This window comes from Apis laboriosa, unplaced genomic scaffold (genome assembly GCF_014066325.1).
Source record: "Apis laboriosa isolate Shangri-la unplaced genomic scaffold, ASM1406632v1 scaffold5_cov152, whole genome shotgun sequence".
In the NCBI taxonomy this organism is placed as follows: Eukaryota; Metazoa; Arthropoda; class Insecta; order Hymenoptera; family Apidae; genus Apis; species Apis laboriosa.
This window is the reverse complement of record NW_025223857.1, coordinates 3,541,969-3,567,955: the sequence shown is the minus strand read 5'-3', so window position 1 is coordinate 3,567,955 and position 25,987 is coordinate 3,541,969. Positions and strand designations below refer to the sequence as shown.

Below are 25,987 nucleotides of genomic sequence, written 5' to 3'. Positions count from 1 at the left end.
ATATATTCGTGCAACGAAACTCGTACGAAACATCCAACAACCGAAAGAAACGTTTCGAATCTCGTTTCGCTTCGAGAACGAACGGGCTACCTTCGTTCAAAGGATAATCCAAGAGAGAGAGAGAGAGAGAGAGAGAGAGAGAGAGAGAGAGAGTATTCGTTTCACTTTAATTTCTCGTGGAATTTGCTCGAGAAAATAAATCTGCGTGGCCGAAGAACGCGTGGGCGAAGGCGATGCATCGATCTGTTTGCGCCCATTCGTTCCCCGCCAGTGATATGGCACTTCATTATACCAGACGGCACGCTCCGTCGAGTTTTCCAATCACCGTGAACAAGGAAGTCACGGGGAGATTTACATGTTTCGTTATCGCGACGTGGGCGAGGAGAAGCTTGGAGAGAGAGAGAGAGAGAGAGAGAGAGAGGCTCGATCCGTTTTAATATCGGAGAAAAAGGAACTTGATACTTTGTCCACGTGTCTTCTCTCTCTCTCTCTCTCTCTCTCTCCTCTTCGTCCCGCAGATATATGGAAAGGAGATAAAAGTCGAAACGAGATCGAAAAGATTAGGAATTGGAAGAAAATTTTTCTTTGATCGATAACCATTTGATCTTGTTCCTTTTTTCTATTTATATAACATAATGTCTCTTTCACGAATTCCAAAGCGACAGAATATTATTATTATCGAAATCCATCATTTTCATCCCCTAAGAGTATTCGGCATTTGCAGGTTTATTTCGATCTACTTGAATCAGATCGGTTTACTCGTCAAAGTTCTGCTTCAGATGCTTCCTCCTCTTAAATTAAATATTTTCGTGTTATTAATTTAAATCAAGTTTAAATTAATAAGGGGCAACTCCGGTTCGCTCTCTCTCTCTCTCTCTCTCTGTCTGTCTATCTCTGAAGAATAACGAACGGGCAGATTTTAACGAATTCGATGCATAGGGAAGGAGGAGAGGGGAAATGCAACAAGGGAACGCGGGACCCGTCAGAAAAGGCGAGCCAGGCTCATGCATAATTCCACTCTATCGAAATCGTGGTGGTGGTCCATTAATTATGCATGCGGATGTAAGTTTCGGCCGGGTTTGTTTACCGGCGGCGATTAAGTCGATCCTGTATTAATAACCGCGATCACGTCCGCCATTACGCGCCTTTTAATAATAAGTCGTGAACGAGAGCAGTTTGCTCTCAAAACGGGTTGAGACCGATTTTGCAGAATTGCAGATGTTGAGATTAATTCGAAGATTCTAAAATTCATCGTGTAACGCGGCGAATTTATATTCGAATATAATATAACTCGTGATCGTAGCGAGCTCCTCTTGAATTTATCGAGAATTCGCGTATGTGAGAGTTGGTTGGTTGGAGGAGAATTGAAAAGAGTTGTGCTGTTCTTCTTCAAAAGTCAAATTCTGGAAATGGAAAAAATGGAAATATCAGAAAGGCGAAATTGGATCGAAGGGAGAATCTACTTTCGAAGGGGAGAAAATTTCAATCTCGCCTCCGCTTCGATCTCCAACTTCGGGGAAGAACGGGGGTCCCGGCTGGCCGGAAAGTTTGCCCGGGAAAATTCATAACCGGATTTCTCTTTCTTACCTAATTCTTCGACCCCTCGATCATCGCTTCGAAAACACCCCTGAGGCACAACCGAAATCGGACATAGAACAACACCACCGTCCCAAATTCTTTCAATTCACTTCTTTCTCCACCCAAAAGTATCTCGTAATTATCATCAGCGGGAGAAACAAGCAGAGTTTTAATTAACTTTCGTTCTATTAACTATACGAAAATCATTTTCTTCTTCCACTTCATCAATTTCTCCAATGGACGAAAAGTTTTCCCACGACGATTCTCTCAAGTTAAGTTTTTCCAACGACACGATTAAATTTCGATAGTTATTTTAAATTTTCCTTCGAGTTGCTCTGTTTCTGTTTAAAAATCCCTCGTAATTTTCGGAAGCAACGAGAGTCAATCTTGATGAAAACTTTCTCCTACTTCGTCAATCTCTCTTTATCAAATAACAAATAATTAATTAATATTAAGTAATATTATTAAGTAATATTAAATTTCACGAAAAATTTTGACAAATAAACATTATCTCAAATTTTTCTTTGACACTCGATTATCGTCAGGTTGAAACCTTCGATCTTTCACTTTTTTTCACCTGCTTTCATCTCCTCCCTCCAAGTCTTCGACAATTTCGCAAACTCACTCACAATGGAAAGTTGGCTCTCCGTCCAACTACGAAAAACCTAACCCAAACTTTCAGACTGGGACGACGAACACTTTTCCCAAGGTACACCGAGTTCGAGATTTCATTACGAGCTTGAGGAAGAGGTTGTTTGCATTTTTTTCCCCCTCCCGCGAACGGGACGAGAGCAGAATAGAGACCATTTTCCTGCTCCTCCTCTTCTTCCCGTTTTATTCGTCCACCACGCACAATTAACGAATTCCAACTCGAATGCAAATGCATCCCCTTCCGCTATTGTGTTCGAGAACAACCCCTCTCTCTCTCTCTCTCTCTCTTTCCTTTTAGTCTTTTCTTTTCTCCCTCTCCAAGAAGCAGATGGACTCCTGGACTCGTTTTGTTTACTTGCTCGTTTTTCACGGAATTTTTCACAAGAGTGTTTCGACAACGATCGTCGTTATCACATTAATCGAACAGATTCGAATGGAACATCAATGTGTATTTGCTTATTTCGATTATCGATCCGAGACCTCGAATCTCGGAGTCTGCTTCCGCTCTGAAGTATCATCGAAACTTCGATAATAATACCGTTTTATCCACGATTTATCACGGAGCTAATAACAATCTCTCGCTCCAACGAGAGTAGAATCCGCCTCGCTGCGTCATTTCAACCCTCGACAATCCTGGGGAGGATACGTGAAAAATGTCGCGCGAGTTTCAAGCTCCCTCCCTCCCCCTCTTGGCTTCCTCATATCTTCGCAATGCAACCATTAATCTCAGAGAAAAACGGGAGAGGATCGCGTTATGATAATATAACGGAGGAACAAAAGATCAAAACGAACGAATTATTCGGTGAAAAATTCCAATTTCCATCGAATATGGCGGGATGAAATTCTTGATTTCGAGCAGTGGAGGGGGGGATTTCGAGGATTTGGAAGTCTGATTCGAGGATATTTCTATTCGTCGTTAAGTCAAGAGAGTTTGCGAGAAACGAACCACCCCCTCCACTCTCTCTCTCTCTCTCTCTCCCCCCCATCGAGTCGTTACACGATTCGACCATTTCTCGACTTGGCGGGATTCGCGTGTGAAAGGGAGAAGAATATCAGGGAGGGGGAGGGGGGATTTTCCAAGGATCGCAAAGCTGGATTAATGGTGGTGGATGGCTCGATACTCGGGGGCCAATAACGAAACGAGTGGAATAATTATTGGTGGAGTTTGCAGGGAAAGGAAAAAGTGGTGTATTTATGCAAATCGTCCTTCTATCTTTGGCCGCCACCAGGTGGCGGCCCGATAAAGGCTATTACGGCCGCCTCCTCTCTCTTTGACCGGTATTAATTCGATTCGACTCGATTTACGACAGGGTTGGGATTGTTATTCCTGCGACTTTTGTCTTCTTTGAGAATTTACTCCCTTGAAATATTATTATTGCGTCCTTTCTTGACTCAAGCGCAGTAAAAATGAAACATGTATATGGATTATGCGTTTGAACGAGTTGCGTCATCTTGAAGAGCGATTAGAAGGGATGAGAGAAACGAGGCGAGTGTGGAAATTTTGTTAGACTCTTATCGACTTTGCCTTCAATGAATAAGAATTTATTCGTGGAGTTTCCCTTAAAAAACTCATTGTTTCCCTCGATTCTTTCCGCGAATGAATTTCATTATTGACGAGTATAAAATTTTATTTCACTTACGAATTCAAAATATAATTTTCGATATTTCATATTCTTTTCGATATTCTTTTCAATCTACCATATCAAAGATTTCTCGACGAAACCTCTCGTCGAATATCTTCAAAGTTCTAAAGAATAGTTTTTCCTGCTCCAAATACAAAATCTTATTTACTTAAATCTAACGAATCCATAATTTTCTACATGCTTCTAAAAGAGACGAGCTCCATTGGCTCTCTCTTCAATATCTTCAAAATTCTAAATCTAATCTAAAAGATAGTTTTCTCTGCTCCAAATATAAATTTTACTTACTTAAATCTAACGAATCTATAATTTTCTACATGCTTTTAAAGAAAGGCGACGAGCTTCTTTTCAAATCCACCATCGAAGGTCTCTCAACGGACGAAAAATTGGCAACGATGGCTCTCTCGAATCTTCAAAATTCTAAATCTCATCTAAAAAATAGTTTTTCTTATTCCAAATATAAAATCTTATTTACAAATTTAACGAATCCATAATTTTCTACATGTTTCTAAAGAAAGGGAACGAGTTCCATTGGCTCTCTCTTCAACATCTTCAAAATTCTAAATTTCATCTAAAAAATAGTTTTTCCAAATACAAAATTTTATTTACTTAGATCTAACGAATCCATAATTTTCTACATACTTCTAAAGAAAGGGGACGAGCTCCATTGGCTCTCTCTTCAATATCTTCAAAATTCTAAATCCAATCGACTCACGATTTCAACCCCTTCGTCCTCGAATGAAACGGTGTATCACGTCGGTGCATCAGTTTCTGACATTCGTCAGACCGACGATTTCTTAGGAAGGCCGGTTTTCCTCGCCAAGGGAACCATTCCATCCGCTAAATATAAGCGGTCGATTTATCACCGTCGAAGTCGAATGGCGCGCGCGAATCGCTGCTATACATAGAGGCAGGGATCCCGTCCAGCTCCATTGAGGAAAAGAATCGTGGAAAAATTCTCTCTCCTAGCCGCTTAGCCGTGACATTCTTGGCAGGGAGCGCCTATCAATATTTCCGTCTCGTGTTCTATTCTGAAAACACGACCAGCATTCCGAGACTTAACCGCGACGACAAAATGGAGGAGGAGGAGGAGGAGGAGGAGGAGAAGGAAAGGCGTGCAACGCGACGATTCCCCTCCACGATTGCTCCATCCTTTCAATCCCTCGAACAACTCCGCTATTTTTTCGAGTTCTCGCAATTTGAGATCCGCCCAAACAACGCGATTATCACACGAAAAGCAGACGATAGTTAAAAAATTGTCGAGAACTTGTAATCTTCGATCGCTTTCCACTCGAACAACTCCGCTATTTTTTCGAGTTCTCGCAATTTGAGATCCGCCCAAACAACGCGATTATCACACGAAAAGCAGACAATAGTTAAAAAATTGTCGAGAACTTGTAATATTCGATCGCTTTTCTTCCGGTGGAAGAGTTCTCGAAACGGCGGAATTCGAGCAAGTCGATCACCAACGCCTCGACAAGTCTCGAGCCGGAAGTTCCGCCCGTGATTGAGCCCAGGCTAAACGCGACGAATATCAATGCGTTATTTATTCTCGAAAGAGAAATAAAAATGTTCTCCTCCTGTGGAAAATATATACGTTTTCGACTCCGCCATTATCTCAAAGGGAAAATTTTCATCGAGATTTATTTAACAATAATACGAACGACGTTATCCAATAAAATTTCAAACGGAGGATGTTTCGAAGGGATAAGAAATTTTTTAACTCCAAGGAAAAGAACACAGCCAGGTATCGACGTAAGAATATCGTCTACGAATATTTTTCCAATTATTTACGAACCCTTTATGCGCATACAGATTCGTCCTCCTCGATCCTATTAATCCATTCTCCCCCCTCACAATTTTCGACCATCGTTTTCGCAGAGGCGTTCGTCACGTACGGTCTGCCGGAAATTCGTGCAGATTTTTATGCGTCCATTCGAGTTCGAGTTCCGGATCGATTCGATCGGGGGAGAAAGGGGGAGGGAATTCAATCTCGACCGGAATATACGAACGATCCTCGATAATCAATGAACCGTTTTGCGAGTCCTGAAGAAATTAAAATAAAAGCTTCCGTGTCGAAACATTCAAAAACAAACGCTTTCTAAATTAATAATCAATGTTCCGGATTCGAGGCCCCCTAATAAAATCTCAAAAGCGAACACTTCTTTTATATCCAAGAAATCTTTCCTGGCTTCGAGTCGCTTTCGAATAGGAATCGAAATCTGTATTCTTCCAATTCTCAGTTAATTGCGATTTTTCTCATATATATTTTGTACAAGAATAAAAATATCTATCTTGAACAATATGTATATACGATTCATCGAGTATCGGGGAATAATCATTCGTTAACAACGGCTATATTAGAAATTGTATAATAAACGACCGAGAAGTTTGTTATTAGTCCGTACTACGTCTTAGGAAACAATAATATAAATAGATTCCTTTCGCGCAATTCCTCTGATGTAGCAACGGAGGTACGTCAACGATAATGATATTCATACATACATTCTTCTTTATTCTTCCGTGTATCTCTGACGAAACACGAAATAATTCGAATTTATTCGAAATTATAATATTATAATATTATAAATAAATAAATTGTAATATTATAAATAATTATTATTTATTCGAAATTAATCGAAGATTAAGAAAAGAAAGAGAAAAGATCGGATAATATGACAATACTTGATAATAATTCCTATTTCGATTCTTATTCCCAAGAGGGAAGGGAAGGGAAGGGAAAGGGAGGAACAGGAGGGGTTGAAGAGGGTTAAAGAAGAAGGGAGTGAATTTCTGGTCTCTGAACGAGGGCGGAATTAAAACTCACGTATCGACGACGAGGAGGAGGATTTTTCAGCGTTGCGTCCACCGGATCGATCCCGAACCGAAGCGGCCGGTTCCGTCCTCGTTACTGAATAAACACTCGGGCCCACTGTCTCGTTCCACGTCTCCTCCACTCCCCTCTCGCTCCGTCCCCCCCTTCCACGCGCTCTCTCTCCGTTCCGCCGGAGATAAACGGTCCGAACCGCCGGCTCTCGCTTTTGACTTCTCTTTTTGGAGAGGCGGACGAGAAGCTTGGCAGAAATTGGAGGAATTGCTGCCACGATACTTTCTTCGATATATATATATATATATGAAATCGTGATTCTCTTAATTCTCTGTGCGCTATTTCGAGACGAAAGTGAAACGAAGACGAGGCGAGAAATTGGATGAGAATTTGATATTTTTCGAGAAGTGGAAAATTAATTAATTCGTGTATTCGAGAAGGGAGGAATACACGAATATTTATCGCCGATCAGATTTTTCTTCTCCTTTTCAAATTTATCGAACAATTTATTAATTATTATTATTTATTCTCTTCTATATTTCTAATACTAATTCCACTGCATTTTATTATTATTATTATTATTATTATTATTATTATTATTATTATTACGCGGAAAATATTTTTTAGTAGAAAGAAAAAGAAAAAAAAAATAGAAATACGATGAAAACATTCGAAACGCGAGGACTCTATTATTCTATTATACCAAATTCTTCTTCCGCGAAACTCGATATCCCTCGAGTGAGAGAGAGAGAGAAATATCAAATTCTCTATCCGTTCCATTCCCGATATTTAATTATCGCTTCAACCGCCTCCAATTGTTTTTTCGACCAACAAACTCGCGGGAATACAGTTCAAAAGTTGGGTAACAGGGGTTGGAAACCGCAAAAAAAATGGCGGATCGGAGAAGGAAGTTTGTAAAATGCGGGTCGACAAATAAACGGGAGGATAATACAAGGATCCGTGAAAGTTATTTTACAGAGTCGTTGGCTAACCGCAAATAATAACTTTTCTTCTTCCTCCCCCCTCTCTCTATTAGATAAGAAGGAGAGAGTTGAACGAACCTCCGCGATGCTCCGGTTATGGCGACCCTCGTCGAGGAATTTTCGCGTTGGAGGACGAGGTTTGGCAAGGGAATCGGAATGAAATTATATTAAAACGACTGTGATCCCGAAATATCATCTGTATAGATAATTCGCTTCGATAAGTTTTTCTTTTTCGTAAAAAATTTCATTGTTCGCAGCCATCCAAGATTCTCTTCCCTTCTTCTTTTCAGCTCGGATATCGAAATAATCTCCACGACGACGATATAGAAACTCTCTCTACGCCCTGAGATCCCCACAAGATCGAAATTATTTAGAGAATTTTCTTCACCGCGTGAAAGAGAAAAGAAGAAGAAGAAGGAAAATTGAGCAGAATTTTTCGGGGAGGAAAATTTTTCGCGGAAGAAGGGAGGTAAACACACACCTGTTATGCGATATCCCCACGAGACGGGGAGGGGAGATCCGTGGAAGGGTGGAAGGTACGCAGGAACCGGATGGCCCTGACCTAGGGGAGAGAACCGGGGCAAGTCCGGTTTCCATGGGAACCGGAACCCTCACCTGGAAGACGATCTCGTGGTGTGTCGCATCGTCGGCACAGCGGCATCGATCTTTTCAACCACCTGGCCGCCGTGATTGAATGGTGCATGCCCACCATTCACCACTTTTTCATTCAACGAAAATAACCACCGCGGTTCTTGACCACCGCTCGACCTCCAAACAAACCGGGGATGGATATATATATATATATATATTCTGAATTTTTCTTCCACGATTGTAACGTTTTTCAGAGGAGGAGGTTTAATCGATTATTTTCTTTTGTTTGTTTTAATTTATAATTATGATGGTATTTTCTCGTCGAAATATAATAGAAGAGAAATAGTTTATTCGATTCAAATTATCTGTTAAATTCGGCTCGTGTTGCGTTTCGTCGATGAACGACGCGGTGATTACGTTTAATTGGTTCAACGTTGTAACACGGTTTATGTGAAATCGATAAATGGAACAACAATATTCCGACGTTTCAATTTTCTGTGGAATCACTATTTTCTATCTTTGGTGCTCGATTGTTTCGACAGTTTTTTTCAAGAGCTTATTATTTTTTCAACTTGGTTGTGCAAACAACTGAAAAAGAATGTTCGCGAAAATTCTCGAAACCCACACAAAGCCACACAAAAACGGAGCGCTAAAATTCCGTTATAATTTCGTTTACGACTATTAAAATACTGTTTGCTCTAACAAACAGCCTTCTCTCTGAACACCGCCCTCGACGTTTAAATTAATTTAAACGAAGCGAAAAAGTCGTAATTAAGTTTTCAGTGTTCATTATTTAACACAATCGTGGTTATTAATTAGATCGCACCACGATTTTTCCACTTTAAACGAGTAATAATAATAAACATATTCGAGTAAATGTTTTACACTAGCTCCATCTGCCGATGAAAAATCGAACTCGACATGCGAACACGTTTTGAACGAATATTTTATGGCGATAAATAATTTTTCAAACATCTCTCTCGAGCCACTTTGATTCGAGGATCAAATAACGTTCAACGAGATGAAACGGTTAATATAAACGGTTCGTTTGGTTAAGAGATTCATCGTCAGATATAATTTGTAGAAAGTTAGTAAATCACCAAAGATAACTCGAAAAGTGGTTTCGAGAAGAAGACGAAGACACGAGATCGATCATCTAATTTCTAATTTCTAAAATCTGTTTCGAACAATTCTTCTTTCTTTATTCCTTTTTTCTATCCAAATAAAAACTAAGTGAATCGAAATAATCCCCCTAGATATTTACGATTACAGTCGGCGCAAACAGAATCGACTGTTGGAGAAATCGAAAGATAAATAGGGCGTTCAAACTCGAAAATAAATGGGCCAGAAACATTCGAGCAAACAGGAGCGCTCCAAGGGACCGGCCAATCGCGTTACTTGTCTTTGCACAATACACGTCCCCGGAATCTACGACTTAGCAAGTCAGATTCGACCCCCTTCGGGGCCATCCCCGTCGAGAGACTCTTGGATTTCTCAAAGAGAAAAACTCAAGCTCTCCCTGTCCTGAAGAAACCGAAGAAACGTTCGATCAACGTCGTAGATCGTTTTCGATCGAGCAAAAAATTACGACAAATTTCCGAAAAATGGCAGAATACGCGGACAAGTCCCGATATTTTATTTATCCTCTGATAAAAGGGGCCCTCATTACAAGATTCTTATCTTACGTATACGACCCTCCCTTATCAGAACTCTCGCGAGTATTTCCTCGAACAGTGGGCGGAAATAGCGATCTCGGTCGTCGTCGAGCTTCCATCTTTCCGCAGCAGTCATAAAAACCATCATCCCTCGATTTCGATTCTTGAAGGAACGCCTATCGAAACTTTTTCCCTTTTCGACGAGAAAGATTCCGTTTAATCCGACAATATATCATATTCTTATTTTATCGTTTTTATTTTTACGAAGGAATAGGGTGGACACGTTTCGAGAATAATTGGAATAACGTAAATTTCTTTATTGGATCTGGACGAGCGATTATTCGATCGACGTTTCACATCAATTTTATCTACGCCATTTTGGATCGAGAGGCTCGAGAGTGGCGTATATATCTTTTTGTCAAATGAAATTTCATGACTGCGTGCATTAATTGCGCGAATATATATATATTTATATTTTTGGTAAATAAAAGAGTGAAATCGAGAAAATTCAATTCGATGATTCTATATCGGATGATTTATTATAACACACGTATTCGACGATATATTTTTCGATAATGAAAAATTATGGATTGTTTTATTCCTCCAAGATAAATGGACGTTGGACACGAATACCAGGCACGTAGCCAGAATTTATAGTTTGCGTCCAGGCTACGTTAAAACAGTTTGCAGATATCTCAGAAAGACGAAACTATTGCTTCAACATTGAATTGTTCAATACAAAAAGATTCGTTCTTGTCGAATTTCTTGGCTTTCCTCGACAAATCGGCCAAAAAAGGCAGCGATTATTTTATCGAAGGTCGAAGATTGGTATATCTGGTATTTAAGTATCCCTCTTTCAATGCTTCTCGTCTCGAAAAGAGACTTGTATAATAATAAACAGCGATATATACATCGCGGTGAATTAGCCACGTAAGATTTAATAGCTCGTAAGATTAAATAGCCATCTCTGATTATCCATTTACAGTCGAGCTTCCTCGTTTTCTTGTTCTGGCTCCCAGTCATTACGACTTGGCCACGGCTCGGAGAAAATCGTGTACAAATCCTTAATAGTTTCGCCTTTAAAAGAGAAAAGAAGGCGAAAACAATTATACCAGAAAATTACCAGAAAAGATTAATAAATTTATCAAGAACAATAATTATATCCAAAGAATTGCAATTATCGTTCTATATTCAAAAATCCCCTTTATCAGTTTCGACCCTCGCAATATCATCAACGAATTAAACACGATTACAAATCCCTTCGTTATCGAACGAATCCTTAACAAATCCTTAAATCCTCAAAAAAAGAAAGAAATAAAATTCGAGAGAAGCATGTGTAAACCATTATCGTAAATTCACCATCCCTGTATATTCCACAAATGCGAAACAAATAATCAACCCTCTTTACGTTCTAAAAATATCTCCTATTCACCGATTTTTAGCTATATGAACGCTAGTAAGAGACGAATTCTCGAAAGAATAACCTGCTGCTTTTTTCGTGGAGGAAACAGGGGAGAAGGAAGGTGGACGATGAAAAGTCGTTTCGCGATACGGCTAAAGTAATCCACGTGGGGGTCATTAAGCGGGTAATATCCCGCTGCATGCGCCTCGAAATCGTTCGATCCCTCTTCAATTCCTTTCCCCTCGTTTCGTCCTCTCGTTATCCCCTTTTCCAGGTTTATTGAGAGAAAGAGAGAGAGGAGGATATGCAATTTTTCGAAAACGAAACGAACGAGATTAAAACTTTTTCGAACGTGATATTTGTTATCGGAGGATTCTACGCGGTGAAAAGCTGGAGAATTCAAATTGGGGATGGCGTTGGTGAGACGCCTAACTTGGGCAGAAACGAATATCGTGAGATCTTCTATTAAATAAAACCACGAATTTTCAAAAATTTACCCTTCGATATATTTCGATTCGAACTTCCAATATTAAAATTAATCCTCTTTTTTGTAAAATTACAAAATTCAAACAATTCTATATATATATATATATATTCTCACGTGGAAATAAAAGAAAAAATGCGATTATTGGAGTGGAATTTGACGCAAGATAATCCTTACTAGAAATCATGGTTTAAGAATGAAGCTTCGTTCTTCTTCGATGACCTTGTTGATCAACTTTTCCTTCGAAACTATTAGAGAGACCACTTCTCTCTCCCCCTTTCGATATCAGAATCTCGAATCCTCGTGCGAAAGACGGGCCCATTTTTTCGGGCCCGAGTGAAAAATACAAGTCGTGACGAGTTAAGGGGAATCGATTAGGAGGGAAATTTGGTTTAAATATTCATTGGGGGATTGCGGATATTTTGAAAATGTAATAAAGACAGGAGGGATCGTCGTGAATATTGATGGGTGAAATGTAAATAGCCGTGGAAATCTCTACCCCTGTCTTCCTCCGTTGTCCCGTGCTCGATTGACGAAGGGAGCAGTAAGTGTTTCTCGTTACGTTTGCACGGAGTGGATTATCCCTTCGCGCTTTTCCGGTGCGAATCCAGGCTTTCGAGGCGGGGCCGGGAATCACGTAAAAAGCAAGCGTGTTTTTCAGAAAGAATATCTTCGCTTTAGATATTATATTTTTCTTCCACTTCCACGTATTTCCATATTATCCTCTCGAATCGTTTGAATTTTACAAGAAGAAAAAAAAGGATTAATTTTAATCGGAAGGGAATCGAAGTACATCGAAGGGAAATTTTTGAAAATTCGTGGTTTAATTTAATAGGAGGGTGGAAGATGGATCGCTCGAATGCGAGATGAGAATGAAATTCGCGCTTGAATACGGAATGTATGCAGATCGGATAAAAATTCCCTGCTGGCAACTTTTTAATGTCTAATCGGCATTACGAGTCTTCTAGAAACCGAGGACTATGACGAACGACTCCGAACTTTCACCCTTTCCGAACTTTCGTCGTTTCCATATTTTTGACAAAGAAAAGAAAAAAAAATTGCTCCGCGAATTCGAAATAGAAATGGAGCAACAGAGTTTCGCTCCTATCGTTATTGAATTTTTTTTATAAAAAGAAAGAAGTTATCGAGTAATTTTATAATTTCTTCACGTGGAGCCAATCTAGAATCTGATTAATTTTCAGTGAAAATAATATATACATAATATAAGTGCCAGCAATAGCGGTTAAACTTGATTTATAAATCAATTATTACTAATAAGATTAATATAAAATTAATATTATATTATAATTAAATTTTTTAATTTTAGGTGAAATTTATAATTATAATTTTATAATATTGAAATAAAAAAATTTAGTAAAAAAACTAGGATTAGATACCCTATTATAAAAATTAATAGAAAATATTAAATAATTAAATGTTGAATCATTATATAATTAAATAAAATGGCGGCTTTTTATATCTAATTAGAGAGACTTGTTTATTAATTTGATATTCCACGATAAGAGATACTTAAGTTTAATTTATGTATTGTTGTTTTAATAATTTAAATAAATTTATGATTAAAAATATTTTTTATAATAATAATTCAAATCAAAATATAGTATATTTAAGGTTTTAATGAGTTTCAATAAATTAAATTTTTTAAATAATTTATTTTAACATAAATTTGAAAGAGAATTTAAAAGTAAATTATTGTAATTTCTTTAATTGAAATATATATATATATATCAATATTTACAAATTAGCATCGAGGAGGAGGAGGAGGGGAGTGGCGTCGACTAAGCTGATTTCAGGTCTGGAAGAGAGGACGGGCAAAAAGGATCGGGTATTCTAAACGAAGGATGGAAAGAAAGAGTGGCTTTTAACCCGGGAAAAGAGGGCGAACGTTTGAAAAGGGGACGTGGCCGGTTCGGCCAAGAGGGGACGAGCAATTGAATATTCCACGCTGGTTGGATGGAGGGCGCAGGAACCGGAGTCTGCACTCCGATTGGACCCGGGTTTTTCGTTCTCCGCCGCGCTCCACTAATCTACATATCGAGATTTCCGTCTTGGCGCTGGGGGGTGGATTTTCTGACGTTCAATGCGTGACTCGCATATAGCAAGAGTTTTTTGAATAGGAAAAAAAAGGGGGGGGGGGAAGAGAAGAGCTTGGAAGAAAAGTTGCCCCTTTTACCCGATATTTTATTATTACTCCTTTCATCCATCCAGATAATTTCGAAAATAAATAATTCTTAAAGATAATTTCGAAAATATCAATCAACACATCAAGATCGTCGTCGAAGTCCATAACTTTCCAGCTGGAGAAACAAGGAGAAATTCAAAGCTAATATCAGTTTGTAAACATTATTAACCGTTAAAAAATAACTTCCTTTTCAAAAATATCAATCAACATATCAAGATCGTCATCGAAATCCGTAATTTTCTATCCAAGCAACGAAGTTACGATTTACAGTTTGCAAAATCCAAGGGATAGACTAACAATGTTAATAATATCGGCTCCTAAATATTATTAATTGTTGAAGATAACTTTTCAAAAATATCAATCAACATATCAAGATCGTCATTGAAATCCATAATTTTCTATCTGAGCAACAATGAGAAGCTAACATCGATTCGTAAATACTAATTAAATTATTAAAGATAATTTGCTTTTCAAAAATATTAATGAAATCAATGAAATATCAAAATCAACGTCGAAATCCGTAACTTTCCAGCCGAGGAGCAACGAGAAATCCGACGATTTATAGTTCATAAAAGGCTGACAATGTTAATAACATCGGCTCCTATTATTAATTGTTGAAAATAACTTTTCAAAAATATCAATCAACATATCAAGATCGTCATCAAAATTCGTAATTTTCTATCCAAGCAACGATGTTACGATTTACAGTTGGCAAAATCCAAGGCTGTTAATAACATCGACTCGTAAATACTATAATAATAATATTAATTTAAAGATGTTAAAAATAATTTCCTTTTCAAAAATATCAATAAACATATCAAGATCGTCATCAAAATTCATAATTTTCTATCCGAGCAACAACGAGAAATCCGAAGTTAACATCATTTCGTAAATACTATTAACTATTAAAAATATTTAAATTTCCTTTTCAAAGTAATATTATTAATGATTTCATTGATATTTTTCAAAAAAATATTAATGAAATCAATGAAATACCAAGATCGTCGTCGAAATCCGTAACTTTCCAGCCAAGGAGCAACGAGAAATCCGACGATTTACATAAAAGGCTGTTATAAATGTTAATAACATCGGCTCGTAAATATTATTAATTGTTAAAGACAACTTCCTTTTGAAAAATATTAATGAACATATCAGATCGTCAAATATATCGAAATCCGTAACTTTCCAGCCGAGGAGGAACGGGAAATCCGTTACGATTTAGTTCGAAAAATCCAAGGGATAGGCTGTTAATGTTAATAACGCGGGCTCGTAAACACTTGGCTGAAGCCTGACCCACGCGCGATATTGCCAATATCGTATACTTTCGAAACAGTCGTTCGCGGAGAATTATTGGCGTGGCAACACTGTTAAACTCGCGAACGCTCGCGATAAGCGTGGCGAAGGCCTCGAAGAAGGGTGGAGCGAGCGAAGTCGAAGAGGAGGAGGAGGAGGAGAGGAGTATCTTTTACGAGTGGTTCGTGGCGCGAAGGGTCGGATGATTTCTCTCCGATGGCCGCTTTTACATGGCCCCTATAAAGATATAGAAGGAAGAAATACGATGGACTCTCGACACACGATCGAGAGACGATCCCTCTTCCCTTTCCGCTTCTTCTTCCTTCGTCGAATATATCCTTCGAGAGATACAATAATCTCGAAACTAGAAATATCTGATTCCTCTCCATGTCTCGACGATAATTGGAGGGATGTTTGTGTCAAATTAATTTTCAACACGAACGAATGGAAATGGATAAAAGATTTGAAGTCTTGTTCCTCGAAGCGATGAACTAACCAAGTGCTTTGAATCTCGTAAACGTCATTAACCCTTTGCACTCATATGTCGCCATATAGGCGACATTATATATTTTACCGTTGCATTCGTATGTCGCCATATAGGCGACATCTTACATTATTTAGGATCAAATTATAGCCAGATAATATTACATAATATTCATTTAATTAAATTTATTTACAATTAATTAAAATCATGTTTTCAAGAAATATGATGTCCCTAACATATTATATAGATTTTTATATTTCAAAAGAGTGCTGAGCGAGATGCTGATTAAATATGTTTATTTGCTAATTTTTTCTACTAAACCGGAAATTTTAATTTATGTTATATGTTCGCATAAAAATATTTTTCTTTTCCTTTTGATTATGAAAAAAAAATTCCGAGTTGATTGGTATCCTTATCGAATATATATACGAGTGCAAAGGGTTAAGTCTAAGGGAATAATAATAAATTAATAGATAGAATAAATTCGTTTTTCTTTCTTATTATTATATCCCTCTTTACCTATAGGAAAGTCATCGCATCGTTTCTCCGCCGACACTTTTTCCTTCGACGCGTGTTCAACACAGATACAACACGCGCGTTAAACCTTGCTTATATATATCTCAATCCTGCGGGATTTTAAGGAGACGGGGAGGAAATATCTTCCCCTCTTTCTCCGCAACTTTCTCCCAGCGCTGAATTCCACGTACGGATTTCCAAGAGGATTTGTACCATCACTGATGGAATGTTATTTTATCTTATTTCGATTATGCTTCCATACATTCCTCGTGACGCTTCTTTTGTTTCCATTTCTTTTTTTTTTTTTTTTTTTTACGTTCAGAGTTTTTTCTTTCTTTCTTTTTTTTTTTCTTAAATACCATTTTTGAACGATTCGACTTTGATAAGAATCAACGCTTCCACCGACAGAAAATCGATATTTTTGGGAGAGGAGAGTGGAAAATAAATTTTTGGAAAATTCGAACTCGAATCCGTTTCGTGTATTACGTTCCATTACGTTCTAGCCCGCACGTGCCTCAATATTTGATTTGCTTGTTAATGGCAAATCGATATTCCTGCTCATGTATCTACGATCTTTAATTCCCTCCTCTATTTCAATCGTACTTTCGATACTTGTTCTCTTATCGTTTTATTTTAATTTTTTTTTTTTTTTATATATACATTCATTTAACCAATTTTTATCCTCGATCTTTTTTCTTTATTCTCTTATTCTCTTTTTTTTTTATCTCTCTCTCTTTCAAAACGATCTTCGAGCAGAACGTTCACCGCTGCAATTTAGCAAGTATTATTTATTATTTTCTGTTTTTCCTTTCCGCGTTCCACTTCGATATCCTTCTTCGTGTACCACTCGCGTCAAAGAGATATTTTTCCACGAATTCATTTTCACGGGATCATGAAAATTTCAACGGAGGGGGGGATTTGCCGTCCCGGAAACCCTGTACATCCCCGGAGGGATTCTCCGTCGTTCGCCCTTGCACGTGCCAAGTACGTCATCCGCTCGTCAATTTGTCCCTGATTCTGTCGCAAGGACAGGTCCTTCGGAGATTTCTCGAGGTCGAGCTGCGGGAACGAGATAAGAAGGCTGTCTTCTTAACTGTTTTTCTCAAGGGGGTACACCCTTGATTTCTTTTTTTGATTTTTTTTTTTTCAATGAGAATCGTAAAATATTTAATTATTCCCCTTTTTCTCCCCTGTTGTTACTTTAGCGAGGAAAAATACTCTCACTTCTTCGTAAATGCAGTTTTAATAATCGAGAAGAGGGATAGAGAATAGTTGGGGAGGCCTGTTTACGTAAGCAAAGAAGAATAATTATATATGTACATTTATGTGTACGAATAGTTGATTGAGAAGAATAGAATTGAAAATTCATGAAAATAATCATCGATACCCCCGAAGACTTTTTAAAATAGAATAATTAAGACGACACATAAGAATACACATTGCTTACAATACGCTTTGCTCTTCTCTTCTCGATGAACGAAAAATTCTCTTTTCGAAATTCCTCACACTTTACGAGCTAAACTTCCCACACCGAGTCGATTTCGAAAAAACGAACGAGGTTTCCACGAGGAATTTCCACGAGATACAATGCGAGTTCGATAGGAAACGATGTTCCACTATTTCGAATCGAGTGGATGGCCGAGTTTCGATCGAGCTGCACGAAGCATTTCCGGCTTGGCACGATCGAATGGAAGCCGTAGAGAGAGAGAGAGAGGAGGGAGGAGGGGGAGGGAGGGAGAGAAAAAAGGCATTATCTCGGGATACCGGACTCGAAGCCAGGCTGAAATTGGCTCCGTGTCCCCTTCCGGTTTCAAGCATTCCTCCGTAATTACAAGCAACGCGTCCCCTTTGACTGAAATCCAGTTCCCTGCCCCATTCATCCCGCGTGCTTTTCAACCCTCGCTTCGATCCCTTTTTCGGTTATCTCGAACGAACTCGAACGACCGGATTCGCTTCGATCAAACGAAACGAAACGAAACGAAACGAAAACGTATTAAATTCGTCCCCTAAGATTTTTAAGAGGGCAAGATACGATTCTTTATAAACGATTTGGCAATAGTTTTCAAAAATAATAATATTCTCGCATTGATTCGTTTATTTCGTTCGTCGAAGTGGAGAATCAAAGTTTGGCCGACAATTTCTTTACGTGGAAAGAACGTGTTTCCTTACATGTTTTTCTGCATCGACGGTTTCACTCGTGCGACTTGTGATACTCTTAATTTTCTGCTTTCTATCTTCTCGTGGCAATGGGTTACAAGTGGAAAGATCTATGACGAGATTCAACTTCTTTTCTGATTAAAAGAAGCCTTTTCTCCTTTTATAATTAAGATTGTATAATTTAAGGAAGAATTTGTAGAATAATATCGTGGATCGATTTGTTCTGTCCAAGTTTCTTCAAGTTTCTTTGACAAACCCTGAGGGGGATGAAAGTACAGCAACACTCGTCCAAAACGTACACTCTCATGAGTAATGAATAACAGATTTATCTATATTTATTATAGACACCCCCTCCTCCTCCTCCAATCTCTTCCAAACGAAAGATTCGAGTTATTCTTTCAAACCAAAATGATAAATTTCTCCTCGCCGTTCTTCGTTCCTTCCGAGAGAGATCGTAAATCGACAAGAACAAAATCCTCGATGGATAACTTCGAGGCCTTGGCTTCCTTCGAGGGCTGAAATTCTCGATGGGTTTTACATATCACATCGTGAACACGTGTCGAGATATATATATATATGTATGTATATGTCTCTCTGTTTACACTTTTCTAATTAACATTAGTATTTCGTATCACATACGATTGCACAGGGAGATTAAGTATCGGTAAGATTAAGTAGCTCGATCGGACATTCAAACATCGTATTTCCCCCTTGGAAGGATATTTTAGAAATTTGGACGATTTCCTTTATCCTCTTATTCGAGTATTAATTAATTTCTAATATAATTTTTCTTAGATAAAAAAGATTCGAGAATTTTTTTTCTTTTCTTTCTTTCGATTGAATCTTGGAAATTTCCACCCCACTCTTCCCCCTTGGAAAGATATTTTAGAAATTTGGACGACAGATTTTCTTTATCCTCTTATTCGAATATTAATTAATTTCTAATATAATTTTTCTTAGACAAAAGAGATTCGAGAATTTTTTTTCTTTTCTTTCTTTCGATCGAATCTTGGAAAATTCTACCCCACTCTTCCCCCTTGGAAGGATATTTTAGAAATTTGGACGACAGATTTCCTTTATCCTCTTATCCGATATATATTAATTAATTTCTAATATAATTTTTCTTAGACAGAAGAGATTCGAGAATTTTTTTTCTTTTCTTTCCTTCGATCTAATCTTGGAAAATTTCCACTCCACTCTTCCCCACGTTTGTTTTTGTTTGTTTTTTCTTCTCCTTCTTCGATGGAATTTGAGAATTCTTCAAATTCTTCTTTTTGATTTCCGATCGTTAAATGGGACGCGAAGAGATAAAAAAAAGCACGGAGGCAAAATTTGGAATCGGTGGAACCGGAAGCGCGTCACGATGGAACGCAGTTCGCGGCATTCCACGAGCGTGGCGAGTCGACTTTTCTTCGATCGAATCTTGGAAAATTTCCACTCCACTCTTCCCCCTTGGAAGGATTCAGAAAGAATTTTAGAAATTTGGACGACAGATTTCCTTTATCCTCTTAAAATCCGACTATTAATTAATTTCTAATACAATTTTTCTTAGACAAAAAAGATTCGAGAATTTTTTTTCTTTTCTTTCCTTCGATCGAATCTTGGAAAATTTCCACTCCACTCTTCCCCACGTTTGTTTCTTCTTCGGACGGAATTTGAGAATTTTTCGAATGTCAAAGAAATTTTTGACATTTCTAAAATTTTCTGATCGTTAAATGGGACGCGAAGAGATGAAAAAAAGCACGGAGGCAAAATTTGGAATCGGTAGAACCGCGTCACGCAGTTCGCGGCATTCCACGAGCGTGGCGTCCCTCGTCAAAGGGAAATCTCGCGGAACGGAGGGGCAATGATCCGGATAATTCGAATTGTTGCTGGGGAAAAAAGAGAGAGGAGAGGAGAAAAAAAAACCTCCAAATCGCTCGTTTTTCCTTATTAAGACGAAACGAATTTCGGTTGATTATACGCGTGACTCATACTCCTCGGTTTCATTTCGAAAGAGGGGAGAGAGAGGAGGGGGAGGGGGAATTTGCAACGGTCGAACTTTCAGAGCGTTTGATCGCGGGTCAACAACAATCGGCCATTGTGCGTTGCACCGTGTGATGAAGCCAGCGAAATTAGATTTAACGTATTTGTATCGAGCGTGTTTAATCGATCCTCTGATTCTCATTTTCGAAATGAGAGAAGCCAACCCTTTCCCTCCCTCCCTCCCTCTTGTCGGATCGAACGCTCACGAAATCATATCTTATAGAAAAACTTTGATTAATTTTTCCAAAAATTTTGGAAATTTATTATTATTGTTGTTCCCTCTGCCTCGCCTTTCTCGACTGCCTCGATTTCTCTCTCGAATATCAAGATAAACATATCAAATCACGAAACTGAACTCGCTCTACTCGCTTAACTATAACATCCTCTTCTCATCAACGCTTCGAAAACAGTAAAACCACGAAATTTCTCTACCTCTGGGCGATCGAAAATTCCTACTGCAAACGCGGCTTACGCTCCTGGAGGAAGGAAGTTAATGGAGGGAGGGGGGAGGTGGATATCGCCGCTTGGTGTTGGGGACGGCCAACGCCTCGGGCGCGTTCTCGAAATTTCTTCACATCGCTCGAGCGTGGACGAGGGATACCGACTTTTCGCTCTTTAATAAGAGCAACTCGTTAAAATAAGCTTTGCCTATCTCTCTCTCTCTCTCTCTCTTTGTAATCGTGCCCAGGGCGATTCTACTAGATTCTACTAGCTCGTTTCAACCAGAGGACGGCTACGATTACAATTACTGTCCGTGGCTGGAGGGGGGTGAAAAATTGTGCAGGAATTTCGACGACGTTTCCTCGATACATCAAGAAAACAATGGGAATGAGTTTTGTTCCTTCTTCCTTTTCTTTTTTTAGAGGAGATTGGAATAATTAGTCTCTTGTGGCGTGTATATATAATGAATGTTAGAGCGAGCGAGACGATATTGGAAAATATTTTGAAACGAGAGAAATGAATGCTTCGCGAATATTTTTATGGATACATTCATCTCGATGTAATAGTATATGTGCAATTCCTCTAAAACAATCTCTGTCTCTCTCTCTACACGGGCAAGAAAGTGTGAGAACGAGAATCTGTTGGATAGTTTCTTAAATACAAAATTGTTACACCTCCAATCACTCGAATCCATCCATATTTAAAAGGTGAAACACCCTTCCACCTTTCCAAAATTCCAAAATTATTTCTCAAACAATTTATTAACTTGGAAAACCTTCGAAAGATTCTTCGAAGGCGAGAATTCTTCGATGGGAGGAAGGGAAAAGCATCCACGTGAACTCGAACCCTTTAATTAACCCTCTCTGAAAACGACGCCCCTTCGGCCACAGCCGCCCTCGAAAGGGTGCACATGCATCGGGTCTTCGCTTCGAATGAAAGAGAGCTCCCCTTCTTAAAAAATATTCTCCGCGAGAAGAAAGAGAGGAGGAGGAGGAGGGAAGACTTCGCGACTCTTCCCCTCGAAATTAACTCCCTGTAGCTTTTCCAGCCGGCCTGTGTTTTCACGAGGGATGAAGGGGGAGAGACGTGATTGTGCCCGGCTCTTAATGCGCGCCACGGTGGCAAAAAGGCAGCCGGCATGAATTTTATTTCGCCGCAGCTGCGCCCAAACTGAAATACATATATTCTTCCTTTATTCTTCCCCGCGATTCGCACGGTTTTATCGCCAGACCTGGACATTTTTACACTTCAACCCGGAATAATCGGGTCAGTTTCTTTAATCTTAGTGTAGAATAAGCCTCTCTAATTTGAATTTCCATGTTGCACGATATACAGGAATGTAATATATATAATAAATTTTCTTTTATATCGTTGAAAGAGAATTTAAGATTAATTTAAAGTTTTAATTTAAAGTTGACTTATTCGAATAAGTATTATATATCGAAATAAATTTAATTTACCTTATTAAAATTTTCTCTGAAAAACAACAACTCGACACCCTTACTTTTCAATCGATTGAAAAGGAAGCCTTTCTCAAAAATCTTCTCGAATAATCAAGCAACCGATTCCTAACCGATCCAACAACGTCTCTATTAAATTAAGAGAAGTACACGCTCGGCCAACTTTGAAAAAATTTTCTCAGAAAAACAACAATTTTACACCCTTACTTTTCAATCGATTGAAAAGGAAGCCTTTCTCAAAAACCTTCTCGAATAATCAAGCAACCGATTCCTAACCGATCCAACAACGTCTCTCTTAAATCAAAAGAAGTACACGCTCAACTTTGAAAAAATTTTCTCAGAAAAGCAATCCTTCCCTCTAGTCGATTGAAAAGGAAGCCTTCCTAAAAAAAACCTATCTCGAAAAATCAAGCAACCGATTCCTAACCGATCCAACAACGTCTTTCTTAAATCAAAAGAAGCAGTTCGGCCAATCTTGAAAAAATTTACTCAAAAAAATTCGACACTTTTCCGATTGAAAAGGAAGCCTTAAAATCGTGAAAACCTATCTCGAAAAATCAAGCAACCGATCCAACAATATCTCTCTTAAATCAAAAGAACCACGCTCGGCCAACTTTGAAAAAATTTTCTCAGAAAAACAACCCTTCCCTCTAGCCGATTGAAAAGTAAGAAAGTAAGAAAAGGAAGCCTTCCTCAAAAACCTATCTCGAAAAATCAAGCAACCGATTCCTAACCGATCCAACAATATCTCTCTTAAATCAAAAGAACCACGCTCGGCCAATTTTGAAAAAATTTTCTCAGAAAAACAACCCTTCCCTCTAGTCGATTGAAAAGGAAGCCTTCCTTAAAAACCTTCTCGAATAATCAAGCAACCGATTCCTAACCGATCCAACAACGTCTTTCTTAAATCAAAAGAAGCATCCTTCCCACGAATCGATTGAAAAGGAAGCCTTCCTCAAAAGCGTAAAAACCTATCTCGAAAAATCAAGCAACCGCCCCAACCGATCCAACAACGTCTCTCTTAAATCAAGAGAAGCTCGGCCAAGCGTGCACATTTGCATACCGTATCTTATTCCCTCTGTGTGTGTGTGTGTGGTGAGTGGATGAAAACAAAAAAAATCGCCGCAGCTCTTGGAGGCAATCTCTTCAGCTAATCCAACCCCCGAAGACGTCATTCGGTTTACCACGGTTTATATTTGCATTGCGCGCCCCGTGTGCCGAATACGTCGAGGCGACGCGAATAATTGAATAACTGACGAGAGAGAAACTCGCATTCTGGATATTTAGATTGGGCCCCCTTGTGCCGAGGAGGCCTCGCGAAGAACTTGGCGCGCATTTAATCAGGAGGAGGTTTGGATTAGCGGCTCTTGATACCAGGGCGCTCATATATATGTGTGTGTGTGTGTGTGTGTGTGTGTGTGTGTGTGTGTAAGTGTGCGTGATTTGCTCGTTTCATAGCGCGACAATTCTCCTAAACTCGCGTCTAATAATAATGTGGATAAGTAGAGGGAAGTTAATAAAGAAAGTTAATAAAGTAAAAGTTGAAGTTGGATTTGGATTTTTTCACCACTTGGGGAGAGGATATTTTAAATTAATTACGAAACGAATTATTTTTTTTTTTTCCTTTTCGATGTAGATAAGACCTTTAATTCTATCAAATTTATTCATAAAGTTAAGAAGATCGAGTAGCTTGGCGAAAAAAGGAGGAAAGATCGATGCAATGGTGTTTGTACAGCGTGTTTGCGTTTCATCCTCCCCGAGATGAGGAATCGAAGTGAAAACGAAAAAAAGAAAGAACAAGTTTCCAATAACGAAAGTGGGATGGATCGTTTGGAAAGTTAAAAGAAAGCGTGAAATGAAACGAAACAAAGATTTCGTTCGTCAAGAAAAACGAGATTTCTTCCCTTCGAGTAACAAGAGGGAGATACGACAAGTGGAACGAGGACGCGGTTGCCAGAAACATTCCGATAAACCAGAGTCGAAACAACGTCTAACTACTGGTTGCTCGAAACACTTTTCGACTCCATATTTCCTTCCATATTTCCAAATCCACGCAGACGATAGAACGCAGAAAACTATCGACCATCGCCCAATCGACAATGCTTCGCGCAGATCGAGTACAGCGAAAGCAAAAATGGAGGAATACGTGTCAAATTCGATCGAATTGCAATTCACAGAAAATCCACGATCCAACTTGTTAATGGCAAGAATATTTCCAAATCCACGCAGAAAGCTATCGACCATCGCCTAATCGACAATGCTTCGCGCGTAGATCGATCGACGAAAGAGCGAAAGTGGAGGAATACGTGTCAAATTCGATCGAATTGGCAAACGCAATTCACAAAGAATCCACGATCCAACTTGTTAATGGCAAGAATATTTCCAAATCCACGCAGAAAACTATCGACCATCGCCCAATCGACAATGCTTCGCGCAGATCGAGTAGAGCGAAAGCAAAAATGGAGGAATACGTGTCAAATTCGATCGAATTGGCAATTCACAGAGAATCCACGACTTGTAATCCAACTTGTTAATGGCAAGAATAACGCTGTCAAACGAATCTCTCCCCCCACAAGATTCGAAAGAAATATTCGGACGGACGTGGAACAGAACGTGGAGTAATTCACCGGAAGGATGGAAATAGGTTAGAAAGTCGGGGGGAGGGATCACGATAAATCACGAGCCGGATGGGATTCGAAGGGTGGAAGAAGGAGATAAGACGAGGCGATGATCGATCGGAGAAATCAATCGGACGGAACCGTTTTCGTTCTCTCGGATGCAACGCGGTGCAAACTCAATTATACCGAAAACGGTGTAACGCTAAGACACGATTTCGCGTTCCTTCCGTTCGAAACGTTGTTGCACGTTCGTCGTTATTTATTAATGAATGGAAGGGCTGCTCGTTCGCCGAGCATCTAAATTGGAATGGGATAATAATTCATGGATGGGTCCAAGTTGGAACAACTTGTGCGAGATTATAAATGTTCCGGATTTCCTGCGCGCGAGCCTCGAGTTCCGACTGCTTCGATCCGCCATTTTCTAGAGCGAATATTAGAGATATTATTTTAGGAAAGCTTTGCAATACTTGAAAATTCCAAAGTCGAACTCCTGTCCATCCTTCTTTCACTTTTTAAAGTCGAGGTTTCCAAGCCTTCTTACTTTTTAAATAATTCCAATTTCATGGTAACTTGTTAACGCGAGTTTTTAACACGAATCTTTCACAAATTTAAGAAATGTCAACGCCATATATTTTCATTGATTTTCAATTTAAACATATTATTCCAAAAGTGTTCCAGTTTCACACGATTTATCTCCATCTCGACCATTATCGGGAAAATTAGGATGAGATTAACATTGCCGCCAATAAATAGAGCGAAAAAGGGAGGTGAGAAGGGGACGACGATTCTCCAATTTTTCCAATATGGACGCCGAGTTTGAATAAAATCACACATCGCAGGGTTACAATTAACAGAATTAGACATCTCGAAGCACGTGTTGCCCCGAAACTAATGACTTCGCGCCTTATCTACATCCCCTACGAAGCCGAGTAGCTTCGTAGAGCGAAACAGAATCGTAAAAACCTCTCCACTTCCCTCG

General features: G+C 38.9%; 1 protein-coding gene across 3 annotated transcripts in view; it reads right to left on the bottom strand.

Annotated features, from left to right (window-relative positions):
- Positions 1 to 6,811, bottom strand: part of LOC122718126 (dipeptidyl aminopeptidase-like protein 6) — a 61,139-nt gene extending 54,328 nt beyond the window's left edge. For 2 of the 3 annotated variants that reach the window (XM_043942844.1, XM_043942848.1), the window contains exon 1: positions 6,697 to 6,811. The gene's annotated coding sequence lies outside the window, so the exon portion shown is untranslated. Of the gene's footprint in view, positions 1 to 4,584; positions 4,901 to 6,696 lie in introns of all 3 variants that reach the window. The other variant, XM_043942845.1, reaches the window with a different exon arrangement.
- Positions 6,812 to 25,987: the final 19,176 nt, after the last annotated feature.